General features: G+C 36.1%; 1 protein-coding gene and 1 pseudogene across 1 annotated transcript in view; both read left to right on the top strand.

Moving 5' to 3' along the window:
- Window positions 1–14,249, top strand: part of LOC109378134 (protein broad-minded-like) — a gene marked incomplete at both ends in the record, with an annotated part of 113,071 nt that overhangs the window by 80,964 nt on the left and 17,858 nt on the right. The gene's annotated exons all lie outside the window — the stretch shown is intronic.
- Window positions 6,604–9,274, top strand: LOC109378135 (fibroblast growth factor receptor substrate 2 pseudogene; annotated as a pseudogene).

The raw sequence follows: 14,249 nt of genomic DNA on the forward strand, positions 1-14,249 counted from the left end.
TACCTTTAAAATACTGTGTTTAAGTTAGTAATATTTTAAGACACACATTGCTATTCTAAAGACAAGAGTTCATATACTTTCCATTTTGCTTTTTTGATTTGGAGGAAATGACTCACTGCTTCTGATAGGTGTTATTCTCGTTGTCATTTGTACTGCAACATTTCATTGTTGTGGGAAAAAATCACTTCAGCTGTGTGCACATGGTGACACCATCCTCATTTGTCTTCTGGATTTATCCTCCTTGCTACAGTTAGCATCTCCTCATCTCTTAAATTGCCTCTTGTTAGCTCACTCTCATCCGTGTTAGCTATTAGCTGATTTATCTTCATCTGTAATAAGACTCTTGAGACGTCATCTCCTTCAATTATTTTTCTTTGTGCACATTTTTAGGGTCACCATATTAAAATGTAAAAGCCCTTCAAAAGCTACTGATTAATATCTGTGTGTATGTATATTTGTACATATATGTGTATATATACATATGTGTATATATAGTCGTACATATGTTCCTATATGCATATGCCACATATGTGAGCATATATAAATCATACATACATATATACTTATGTATAAATTATCTTACAGACATGAGCGAATTCTCTTCCATGTGGTAGAAATAACGTCTACTCAGAATATCATTTCTCTTTTACCTGAGAGTTTAGATAAGTAAGAACAAATGTGTTAGCATAGGGACTTATTGTTATCTGTGCAGAAGATAAGGAAGAGGCAAGGGGAATGTAGAAAAGAGAGCTGCACAATGTTGAAAGCAAGTCCTGGTGGCATGTCAGGAGCTGTCAGTGTGCTTTATTGGAGATTGACTCATAATGCCTTCCCTACAGGAATCAGGAAGACTGTGTGAGATAGCAGTCTGCTTTGATCTAACCTGAAATTAGATCTCCCAAGAGTATTATTACACCCCTAATTGGCTAGTGTGCTCTACTACATTCAGTTCAGGATGGGGGTTTCCTTCTTTAAGGAGGAAAGGAGATCCAGCACTTCCATACTGAGAAATAAAAATGGTCTGAGGGATTGGATAGCACACTGTGGTTGTTGGAAGCATCGGAGAGACATAGCTCAATAAAATGAGGCATTTGCTCTTCTGACTTCTTTTTCTACCATCCTACGTTCATTTTATTTATTATTTTATAATGTTTATTCAGGCTGAATTATAAAATAATCAGCACCCTAGATTGCAACTGTGTCCTGTAAACCTTACTGCAGTCATCCCTGGATACCTGTGGAGGCATTGGCTCCAGGACCCCCCGCAGATACCAAAATCCACAAGATGTTTAAGTCTATTAGTCAGCCCTTCCTATCTGTGGAGTCCTCATCTGCAGATACAGAGGGCCGACTGTACTCTGAAATTTCCGTCTTTATCAAGAAACCATTTGGATTTATGTTTACTCAGCTAGGGTTGTTATCTTCAAAGTGAAGAGTAGCGGATATTTTTTTTCTTTTTTCTTCATGGTATGTTTCTAATACTCCTTATGGGGCCAGCAGAAGAGCAGACACATACACTAACTCACAAGGTCGCTGGCAGCCAGGCCACTTGGCATTGACTACCTTTCTTCAATCTTAGAAATTCAAATGGCTATTCACTGAAAGCTTCATACATATTAGTAACTCCTCCTGCTGGTGAATTTCTCAGTGTTCGTAGGATCTCCTCAATAGTCACTCTTTACAAGTATCCCTTCAGAGGCCCTTCCAGAAAGTTTACCTCCTTGGGGATTTTTTTTTAAAAGATTTTACTGGGAAATCAGGGAAGGGGAACAGACAAGTTGCTGTACTTTTGTTCTTCAGTCTAGTTGTGGAGGACGTTGCTTCACTGGCCCACATTGGTATTGTCATTGCGTTCTTCCTGGCTGAGGCAGATCGGTCGCTGGCCATTGGACAGCCACTCACGGTGGCACACTGCAGCTCACGCCTGCTGCCCGCCACTCACGGTAGCTCACAGCAGCCCATTGCAGCCCTGCTGCAGCCTACGCCATGGCCAGCAACTCACAGCAGCCCAACTCCAGGTCGAGCTGTTACTCACCATCTTAGCTGTAGAGGGCTCAGTGTCACGGGCCCTCGTGTGGGATCTGAACCGTGGCCCCGCTGCTCAGAGCCAGTGTCCCAAGCCAACTCTTAACCATCGTGCCTCTCAGCCATCCCTCCTTGGGGATTTTTGAGTGAACAGAGAGTGACAAGCTGATATGAGCCACCTATGTAAACAAATGCACCACTTTCCCATTCTTTCATCTCTGTCAACCTTTACTTCATATTCTGTCCTTTCTCTTTCTAGAGGAATTATTCTATATAGTCTGTATCAATCTGTGCCTTTTTTATTCTTTAAAAACAGATTTTTTGAGATATAACTGACACACTTCACCCATTTAAAGTGTACAATTCTATGGTTTTTCATATATTCATAGATTATGTGCAGCCATTACCACAGGCAATTTTAGAACATTTTCATCATCTCAAAAAGTAACCTAGCACTCTCTTTCCACCCTTTCCTCACCCCGTGCTAAGCAACCAGTAATCTACCTTCTTTCTCCAGAGGCTTCTCTAGTCTGGACTTTCATATGAATGGAATAATATAATGTGCAGTATTTTTTGACTGGTTTATCTCCCTTGGCATAATGTTTTCAAGGTTCATCCATGTTGTAGAATGTGTAAGTAGTTCTTTCCTTTAAGGATCAAATAATATTCCATTTTATGGCTAGAACACTTTGTTTATACATTTGTCTGCTGATGGACACTTGGATTGTTTCCACCTTTTGGCTGTTATAAATAGTGTTGCAATAAACATCCCTATAAAGTTTCTGCATGAACATATATTTTCATTTATCTAGAGTATATGCCTAGGAGTGGAATAAATGAGTTTTATAGTAATTTATAAATTACTATAGTTTTATAGTAATTTTATAGTAATAATCTGTGTTTAGTAGTTTGAGAAGCTGCTTCACTGTTTTCTAAAACAGCTGCACCACCATTTTACATTTTCACCAGCAGGGCAGGGGAGTTCTGATTTCTCCACGTCACCATCATTTTTTGCGATCTGATTTTTGATCCGAGCCATGCTGGTGAATGGGAAGTGTCGTCTCACTGTGGTTTTGATTTGCATTTCCCTGATGACGAATGAGCATCTCTTCATGTTCTTATTAGCCATTTATACATCTTCCTTGGGGAAATGGCTGTTTAGATCCTTTCCCCATTTTTAAATTGGGTTATTTCCCTTTTAATTATTGTGTGGTAAGGGTTCTTTATATATTCTAGATATAAGTCCCTTTTCAGGTATATGATTTGGGAACTTTCTTCATGTCTTAAAATACATGAAGTTTATGCCTTAGGGGCTTTTGCTCTTAATGTTCACTGTTCCAGGAACACTAATTTCTACTCTTCATTGGTGAGTTCCTTCTAAATCTTTTGAGCTTAGTCTGAATGTTTACTCCAGAGATGTTATCTCCTAACCTTATCTAAAATATACTTCTTTCCTTGCTTATTGCTTTCTAACTCCCTGTTTATTTCTCTAACAGCACTTACACCTTAATATCAGCTTATATATTTATTTGTTCACTGTCTGATGGCCTAGAACAGGGGTCGGCAAACTTTTGAGACAGAAGAGCCAGTCCTGTCCCTCACAACAATTTAAAAATGATTGGAGAGCCATAAAACAAATGAAATCACCATCATGTGAATACTATCCTTTAAAACTTTTATAAATGAAACTATGGTAGTTTTATTTTCATTTTCAATTTCACTTCAGAGCCGCATGTACGTACCCAGAGAGCCGCATGTGGCTCACGAGCCGCAGTTGCCGACCCGTGGCCCCCCTCTGAAATGTAACCTCCATGAGACAAAGATCCTGTCTGCCTTAGGTAGTAGGTAGTAGGTAACAATAAATATTTATTGAATGAACAGATGAATTAATGTTGGCTTGCTTCTCCCTTTATTTTTTCCATCATCAAACTCTATCTTCCAAATCTTTGTCAGTTGGCATTGGGAATTCCTTCCAGGCTAACATGAAGTAAGTTTAGAATTTTTTACTTATACCTGAAAAAAACCTCTGATTGACTTATTCTTTAGAGTTTGAATAGCTTTGCAGTTAGAAAGCTCCTTGAACTCAACTTCTGTATGTAGTTTATATCATTTACAAAGTGGTACTTTATGTTTTCATAGAACATAAAAGGTATGCGTCATTAGCATTACATCTCATTTCTTCACAATTGAAAAAAATAACCAAAAAAATACACAGCCTTTATTCTGTGAATAGTTTAAATTTAATCTTTTGTAGTTTCAGTATCTTAAATTCACTGCTTCCTCTACTGCATTTTTACTTATCTGATAGGAAATTGATTTTCTGCCTGGCAAAACATTCTCTTTCAAATACTTTATAAAAGAGTAAGTTCCACGGTAATCATTCCCTTTAATGGAATGCACCAAACAATATTAAAATCTTTACAGTCAGATTGTTTGGGTATTTTTAATTGGATACTTTTAGAGGACATTCTTTTTATATGAGAAAACATCACTTTAAAGTTCACATTATATGAGATATAAATATCTATATAGTTTTTTTTGTTGTCTTTTTTTTTTTTTTTGCCTCAACATGAGTAGTTGTTCTACCTACAAGTTAAATGAGAAAAGGAAGGAGGATATCATGCAAAATTGAAGCAAATTCCAGTTAGAATTTGCTTTTCACAGTTTGTAAATGTTCAGCTCTGAATGAGTTCAGTATAAAATATGCATTTAATCATTAGGTTGTATGTACTGATCAAATGTCTGTGAGAACCATATTATGTTCTTAGGTGAGGACCATGAATCTAAGCCACTATTTTAAACCGATATTATTTGCATAAATTTGGTATTATATAAAAGCACAAGTGAAAATGCAAACCATTGCAATGTTTAGGTATTAATATTGGGAGGGATGGAAAAGACTTTTTGATAGGCATTATATATAAACTTATCTTGAACATTGTATAGTTGCAGACTACTGTTTATAAAAGAGTTAGTCATTGCTGTGTATTTTGGTCAATAAACACATATTAATAGATAAAGTTTCTAAATTAGAGATGGAGCTGAAGAACAAGAATACCATATTCTCTGTTTCTGAAGTTATGCAATTTTCAGTGAATGAGCGAGAAAATTCATGGGTTTTGTAGTTACATTCTTATGATGCCAACATATTTTATCCTAGTTCTCAAGACATGCTTATATTACTTTAAATTGTGTGCAATAAAAGATGTTGAAATTTAGCCATTTTAATTACAAATACTGTTATTTTGTCATTAGAACAATGTCCTTATTCCAATAACAGTTTTCATTTATTTTGATTTTAATAAATTTTCATGCCCTTACTGGGTTTAAGTATTTTCACTAATGCTGCTTCTTGCTGACACTTGGATAATTTCTGTCTTTTCAGACATTAAATTCATGTCCATGTCCTGATGAATTATCTTCATGTCTTTTTAATTTACAAATGGAATAATAATCCTAATAGTATAGATTATACAATCCTAATAGTATAGATTCAAAACTGAAATACTGTCTACATAATATGTGGAAGTAAACATTTTAAGAGAAGAAAGGGGAGAATGAAATGACATAATAGCAAGTACATTTTAATAAAAGAATGAAAATTGCCTAATTAACAGTTGAGTAAACTGGATTGCCTTCATTGCTGGTCTGATAAATTATGTAAGATTTAGGATTATCACTCCTCCAATCAACTAAAAATAGAATCCCATAGGATAAACCATGGAAGTGCTTTGAAAAATAGCATGATGCTATATAAAATATAATGCAACATGATGACAGATATTGTTGTTTTTTCTGATTTTAAAAGCCATTTCTATTATGTCTTGAACATATAGTCTGTAAATATTTTTTATGATGAATTCCCCATTTTATCAAAACTTTTCTAGGCCTTTATGTCAAGTCAGACATTTTCTCGTTCTTTTTTCTTTTCTGATTATTCCTAACCTTGGAATTAATACTTATTCTCTGCAGATAAAGGTAAATGACTTTTACATGACATCATCCTGTTAACTGGGAAAACTTGGTAATCAGATATTATGGTTTCTTTCCAATGTAGTAAATCTTGATCTGTAGCTGTTGAGATACTTAGGTGAAAAATCAAAATAAGTATTGTCTTTTGAATAGTAAATCTTCTTATTTTCATGTACTTTTTACTTTCGTGTTTGAAATAAGAATATCTATGGCAATCAGGGGAAATAGATCACCTGCTAGGTTAGGTGCAGGTGATAAGGAAAGACTAATTCCTCATTTTTTGAAGACTTCACTGATTTCTTCTATACTAAATGCTTAAGTATTGCATATTAAATAAAAATGAAAGTGATATATAATAATTCCAAAATTAGGAATAATCTATATAAAATAGCAATTTCATGTGTTAAGAACCCGCAGTTGTTCAAACAAAATAAAGATGTGTAAGAATGTAGATACTCCCAAATATAGAGAGGTACAGAGAACTAATATAAAGAATTTAAGCATATTTCCAATTGCTTCTTGGATATGTAGAATATCAACCACTCCAAAGTCTAACCTCATTTATTATAATGAGAGTAAACTGAAATGACGATGTTATTGTACATGGGAGAAGAGAAGAAAACAAGCAGAATCACAAATGGAAAGCAAACGTTTCACAGATGAGCTTCAGGGTAGGTAATAGAGAAAGGTGACCATCTAAATGAAACCTTGGAAACTGTTGTTAGTTTATGTTTATAAAATCTTCCATTTGTTTCTTTTGCAGCATCTGTTTTGATATTCTGTATAAAGTGGGCATTATGAAAATTACGAACTGTCATCCTAGGAAAGACGCACTAAAAGCTTTCTGTATAAAAAATTTTTTTTGAATTTATATTGAACTTATATTTTAACTCCCCTTGAAATTGAGGTTCTGTCTTTTTACATTATTTATAATAATCTTATTGATATAATTTTCTATATAATAATTTGAGAAATTATACAGTATCCTCAAGTATGAAAAGATTATAGTGCTCACCGTAACAAAGAATTCAGAGGTTAGGTATGAAATATTGTCGGCTATGACTGGTGAATTTTGTAAACCCAGAACTTGATATTTCTTTTTTTTTTTTCCCATTCCCTCAGTGGTAGTAAGGAACAAGTTTAAAATAGATTTTTTACTTGGTCTTCCAATTTTTCATAGTTGCCTATAAATCACCATGGTCTGAAGGAACATATTGAAGAAGAGTGTACCCTTCTTTGTCTTATCCCCTAGATACGGCAAACCTTTCTTGGGAAAACAAAAGGGCACTTTTCCATGGTAACTTCGTCATCACTAGGTGTATAATTGATATACTGAGACCTAATTTATTATACTATATGGTCTCTAAAAATAATAAGTATGGTTAGATGTATGTGAATATGGTTGCTATAAAAAATAAAATGTGGGCTTTGAGTGGGGGCTGCTGCCTGGATCAGAGCCCAGGGGTCCATGCCCACCGACCTGCACCCTGACCCCTCCCAGCACCCGGGTGATGAAATGACCATTAAGAAGTAGATACCCAGATACAAAGGTGACAAAACAGTCAATTTGTCATAAAGTAAGATGCAGCTGTGGTTTTTTAACCAGATTAGAACAAAATTGTATCTTTTTCTCAGAGAATTCCACAAGGTTAAGTCATGAAACAAAGAAAACATGGTATTTTGAAGTCTGATTAAACTCTTGATGCAGCAGCAGATGCTAAGAATATGAATGGCCAGATCTAGAGCTCATGTGGTCTTCTGAAAGAAGCTACGGTAGCTGTTGTAGCTGTCCAGATAAAGACACTGACCCAGGTAACCACTGTAACAAGTTTAAGGTCACTGATATGGATGGTGATGGGAATGAGTTAGGTTCTGGCATAATGGAACTTGCAGACACAAACCTGACTTTGTACGCTTGCAAATGTGACTCAGTGAAATGGCACTACCTTTGCCTGTGACACTATGGCTGTGATTCAAATCTCTTTTCGTTTGAAAGTGATCCACGGTGTCAAACTAGACAAGGAATCCTTGCCTTTATGTGTGCCTATGCAGAAGAAATATTTAACATGTTGCAAGAGATTATGCAAAATAATACTGTAAATGTGATGGAAGAGCCAGTTGTCAAAAAGAATAATCATCAGTCAGAATTGGAAGTCCCCAGAGCACCCCGAACACCTACATCTCCAGGGTTTGCTGCTCAGAACTTACCTGCCGAATATCCCAGCTTTAGAGATGCTTCATCCCACCCTCTAAGCAAGCATCCTTCTATGGGCAGTGCACACCTGTCAGTAGGTGAAGAACCTACACACCCTTTGCTTGTGGCTGAGGAACAAGTACATAGCTGTGTCAATGCTACTGGTGTATAAGAAGAGCATAAAAACTGCACAAGCGTGCATGTCCAGTTGGAGGCAAGGATTTCTAATGCTGAAAGCAACACACCAAAAGAACCAAGTAGTACTGAGGACAGGAACCCTCAGATTTTTCTTGAATCCAAAGGAGTCAGATTTGTCTTAGGACTAACCCCTGTTCAAAAGCAGTTAATGGAAAGAGAGAAACTAGAGAAACTTAGGAGAGATCAAGTCAGTGGAAGTGGTGCAAATAACACAGAATGGGACACTGGATATGACAGTGATAAACGAAGAGATGCACCCTCTGTTAGTAAACTGGTGTATGAAAATATAAATGGGATGTGGACCCCTAGTGCCTCGGGGTTCAGGAGAAGTTGTCTGACATCCACCAGCACCTCAGACACCCAGAACATCAACAGCTCAGCTCAGAGAACTGCATCATTAAACTATGAAAATTTACCACCTTTGCCTCCTGTTTGGGAAGCCCACAAGCTAAGTAGAGATGAAGATGATCATGTAGGACCAAAGACGCTGTCTCTACATGGCTACCATAATAATCTAGGTCCAATGCAGAACTCTGTAAATATAGAGAATGTAACAGTGCCAGCAAGTGCTCACAAAATAGAATATCTGAGGCTTCAGGACTATATACTGACAGTTTTTATCTTTGATAACAGACGCCGAAGCTCAGCACACAGGCAGCTCAATTACATACAGGTTGACTTGGAAGGTGGCGTGACTCTGAATATGGTCATACTCTAAAAACGCCTACCACTCCCTTTCCACAGACCCCTATCAGGTGCACAGAGCTGTATGCTGTGACAGACATTGAAAGAACTGCTGCTATGTCCAATCTGCAGAAAGCACTGCCACGCGATGATGGTACACCTAGGAAAACTAGACATAATAGTACTGACCTGCCCATGTGAGCCTGGATAGCATTACACTGTTTGCACCTTTGTGAAATTTTAAAAAATGAAGATGCAAGGGCTTCATTTTTATTTCTAAACACTAACTCCTTTTACAGACTAATAAAAAGATTTAAAAAAAATATTTCATGTGCTTCTTTAATTGAAGGGAATTAATGTAGAGCAGGTACTCATTTAAGAACACCAGTTTCATTGTATACTACTCATCACTGTACAGCTGCATTCCCATTTTGACAGTGCCTATTTAAAATGAGTTGAAGTGAGTGACATGCTGGTTGATTTTTATTAATATTCTAGAATTATGCATATCATTCATGTCTAAGTCAGGGTTGGCATTTAAAACACTTTATAAAGCCTCTTGATAAAGTGCATTGCTAACACAACTCTAGGCTTTGAAAGTAATATTTGTTGATTCACTATTCATGGTACATGGCGTCTAGCATGTAACATGAGGAATCCTTTATTTCATTAATTATAGGCTTTTTGAATTGAGCCGAAACATATGTAAAGGAAATAGAAGTACCACACTTCCTTATATACCAGTCAGTTCCTTTGCCTTCAGCGTTACTAGAAAGAGTCCCATGTCCATGAATATTGTTTGCCGTTGGCGTGTTGAAAGGCAGAAAGCAGACAAGATTTACTTTCACTCATCTTGCATTGTGATTTGAAGGGCATGCCCAGCCGTCTTGATCAGAATTACAATAGGCTCAAGAGTCTGTCTAAGGTCACTTGACCGAAAACATTTGAAAATCTGACCCATGGTCTCTTGAAAGTGTCTCTCCTATGGATTATTAGCAATAACATGGCATAATAATCTCCAGATCCATCCGTGTTGTTGCAAATGGCACGATTTCATCTTTTCTTATGGCAGAATAGTATTCCATTGTGTTTGTATGTTTTTTAATCCTTAAAAGTAGCTGCTTTAAAGTCTTTGCTAGTTAATTGTATCACTTCAGTCCTTTCTGAGTCTTTCTATTAGTTGATTTACTATCTACTGGTCATGAGTCACATTCTTTCCTTTTCTCATGCTAGTGATTTTTAATTGAATATTGGATATTATTAATTTTACATAGTTGCGTGCTACATTTTGTTGCTTTTCTTTAAAGAGTAATGGACATTTTTTCATGTGCATTTAAGTTACTCATGGATCAGTTTGTTCTTTCAAGGCTTTAACTTTTAGTTATTTATTTTTTCTGGTAAGGTGGGTATAGAGTTACCTGTATTGATGGCTAATTTAACTGTATTACTAAGAGGTGACCCTTCTGACTTCTCTATGGAACACCCTGGCAGTTAAGGAGGACCCTTCACCCTGTTTGGAATTTGGACTTCTCTCAGCCCTGTGCATATTCTGGGAATTCTTCATTGTGCAGTTCCGGGCTGTTCTTTGCCCAGCCTTGTGAAGTTTCACGCCTCGCCTGCACAGCTGATTATTTTTTTGCAACCAACTTGACAAAGACAAAGATTGCTGAAGTTCTTTCTCTGCTTGCTGTTCCACTCCAGTACTCTGATCCACAGATCTTAGCTTCCTCAGTCTCCCTGCAACCTAACTTCTGTCTCTCCAATTCAGCAAGACTTCTGTAGTATCTCCCTTTCTGCACAGTGGTCTTGCAAGTGACTTCAACAAACAAACAAACAAACAAACAAACAAACAAACAAACAAACAAAATAAACCAAAAAGCCAAGGACTCACCTCATTAGTTCCCCTTTTCTCAGATATGATAGTCCTGTACTGACTAACAGGCAATGTCTGAAAACAGTTTTTTGGTACATTTTATCCAGTTTTTGAGTTGTTTACAGCAGGAGGGCAATTCTATTCCCAGTTTCTCTATCATGACCAGAAGCAAAACTCTGTTTTTAAATTTTTTGTGTGGTTTATAAACACAGAAATTTTGGGAAACATGACATTCTGTGTATCATTCATATTTCTTCTACTCACAGAATCACTAATTTAGAGTTACTGCATTTCTATGATACTATTTCTGTGATTCCATTTCCCCTTGCCTCATTGTCTATACACAGGACCTTTTCTGGCCTAACACCATTGGCCTCTCTCTGGATGTTCATACACAAAGTTAGGTAGGAAAAATTTATGGTAGGTGAATTTGGGAGAAGGAATGGAAAATCTTGGATTAGCCTAGTTGTAGGCTGTACTTTCAAGTTAGTCTGTCTTTAGGTATATTCACATTTTCTAAGAAGAACAGTCAGGAGAGGCCTTTGGTAGTTTGTCTTGGTTTGTGATTGAGTAGGTTTGTTCAGATCAGGGGAGATATTTGTATAAGTCCATATGGCAGCAGATCCAGGTGATGGTGCCTGATTTACTTGTTTCAGTACTAACACTGATAATTTGAACTCTGTTTATCTGCTCGTATCAACTTTTCATTTGGCCCCAAATTTGGAGTGGGAAATAAAGGAATTTGTCCCCTCAAACACAGTAATACCACAGATACACATGTTTTTCAATTAACATTACATCCAATTACTAAACGTGTTTGACTGCAAGGAATGCAAATTGGAAAGTTCACACTCCCATTGACGGTTGAGGAAAACTGTAACCAGAAGCCTATGAGGAATACCAAGTTGTCTCTCTCTAGGAGCCCTGTAGTCACTCTTGTCAGCAGTTCTTTGTTGCCTCAAATCCAAATAAACTGGGCCCTTAGCTCTTCTGCCAACTGGGAGATTCGATGACCACATCTGCTGCATCAGTGCTGACAATCGTGGTGCCTTATGCGCTTTTCTTTAGAATGAGGTGATGAAAAAGCAAAACAGGATAGCAAATGTGAAAGAAGATAAGAGAGCAAGCGAAGGGTGTAGGGCAGGAAAGGATAACATAGGATTTTTAAGTAGCAAGTAATTTATGAAAGAGCCAGTGAACATCCTCTTTTGAAGGAGATAGTAGTGGTTATAAAATACAGGGTTTGACATGGATAGAAAAGATGACATAGAGAAGAAAATAAGATGAAAGATAAGACAGCTGCATTTGTCTTTGCAGTCATGTGCCCGTAGTGATTCTTATTAGGCTCTAGGACAGCGGGTCTCAACCTTCCTAATGCCGCGACCCCTTAATACAGTTCCTCATGTTGTGGTGAGCCCCAACCATAAAATTATTTTCGTTGCTACTCTATATCTGTAATTTTGCTACTGTTATGAATCATAATGTAAATATCTTTTTGTTTTCCGATGGTCTTAGGCGACCCCTGTGAAAGGGTCGTTGGACCCCCAAAGGGGTTGCGACCCACAGGTTGAGAACCGCTGCTCTAGGATGTTTGTTCTTGGGAAATGAGTAATGTAGATATTCTAAATGGAAACTATACATTTTCCATTTTAATCCTGCTGAATTAAGTCTTTTATCCAATTCTTATCAAGAAACATTCAACATTAAAACTTTGTTATTAATACTTTTCAACAAAATTATCAGCTCTGAAGTTTCTTGAGTTTAGATTAAAGGTTTTGAGAACTTTTTTACTGAAAGGAATAATTTTCTCCTTTGATTTAATCAATTTAATTTTCCTGTAGTTATTCCTTCTGATTGAAGCTATATATGAAATGTTACAGTATAATTCTGGCCATGGTATTCAAAGACAATATATTAGATTAGTACTAAATATCAGAATTGTACATTCTTTCAATAGAATTATTTTCTGTTTATGTATATATTTGTGTGAGCATGCATATATAATATTTGGTATATTTATTTGTATACTCGTGTTTGTACAAAAGACTTTGACGTGGGAAGGCTTTTTTGGTGCCCTAAATGTAAAATAGGGAAATATTTACATAAATTGTGATTTATAATTTAATCATATAATTTTATGTATGATAACCATGAGGATTGCGTGAAGATACATAGCTGCTTTTTAGGGCTAAATAAAACCAATTTAGATCACAGGAATGACATGTATATCTTGATGAGACTATTGTAATCTATGTATGTGTATATACACATGCATACACACACACACACACACACACACACACACACACACACAAGCTCCAAGACGTGTAAGTTTCCTGAGGGCAAGTGACCTTGTCTGTCATGATTATTATAGCTGCATAGGAAGAACTCCAGACATACTTATTGAATGTAATTTTACAAAGATTGGATAGAAAACTAAAATCAAAATGGTTTTGTATGGTTGAAAGATTAATTTATAAAACTTATAAGAATAAGGACTTGTTTTATTATAATTTTATTCATTTTAAGAAATAGGTAGAGTTGATTGAAACCCTCTGTAGTATCAAATTGACCAGTGGTATTTTCCTGGTGGGTTTCATCAGCCCAAAGTGTAGCAAAAGTGGATGTATTTTGTAGTGTTAATTTTCCCAGACCACATCTTTGGCAGAAGCAGTCAGGTCTTTGACCCTATATATTCAAGATGTTCTTATTCTCATTTTCTTGCCCAAAACTCTCCTTCAAGTAAAGTGCTGCAGGTATGAATTCGTATCACTGACTACCTATGCTCCCCCATGCTCTTCTAGAAAATAAGAGAACATCTTTCCTGTTTTTTTCTCCCTCTCGAATTTTTTCTTATGTGTGTGTGAGATAATATATATGTACATATGTATACTTACATAACCTTTTTAAAATGACACCAAATCCTCTATAATATATTTTGTATAGATGTTTCCTAATACAAAATCTTATGTGAATAAAATTAAATTGGAAGGTGGAAAAATCTCATGTGAATACAATTAAAATTACAACAGAAAAATAAAATTAGATGAAAGCTGCAATATATTCATGAAATTGCTTAGACAGAAAAGCTATATTTTAACTATATTTTTTCAGCACCAACCAATATTTTAAGTATAAATTTTTTCAAGGAGAGGAAATAAATTATCGACTAGAGATTTCCTACAGTTATGCTTTCTTTTTGCTTTTACAGAAATGAATAAAATTGTACCTGATTGTACATGAAGAATGAGTATAATGTTCACATTAGTGTAGCAAAATTTTAAGCTAAATCATGCTCAGTAA

This window comes from Hipposideros armiger, unplaced genomic scaffold, assembly GCF_001890085.2.
Source record: "Hipposideros armiger isolate ML-2016 unplaced genomic scaffold, ASM189008v1 scaffold_1766, whole genome shotgun sequence".
Taxonomy (NCBI): Eukaryota; Metazoa; Chordata; class Mammalia; order Chiroptera; family Hipposideridae; genus Hipposideros; species Hipposideros armiger.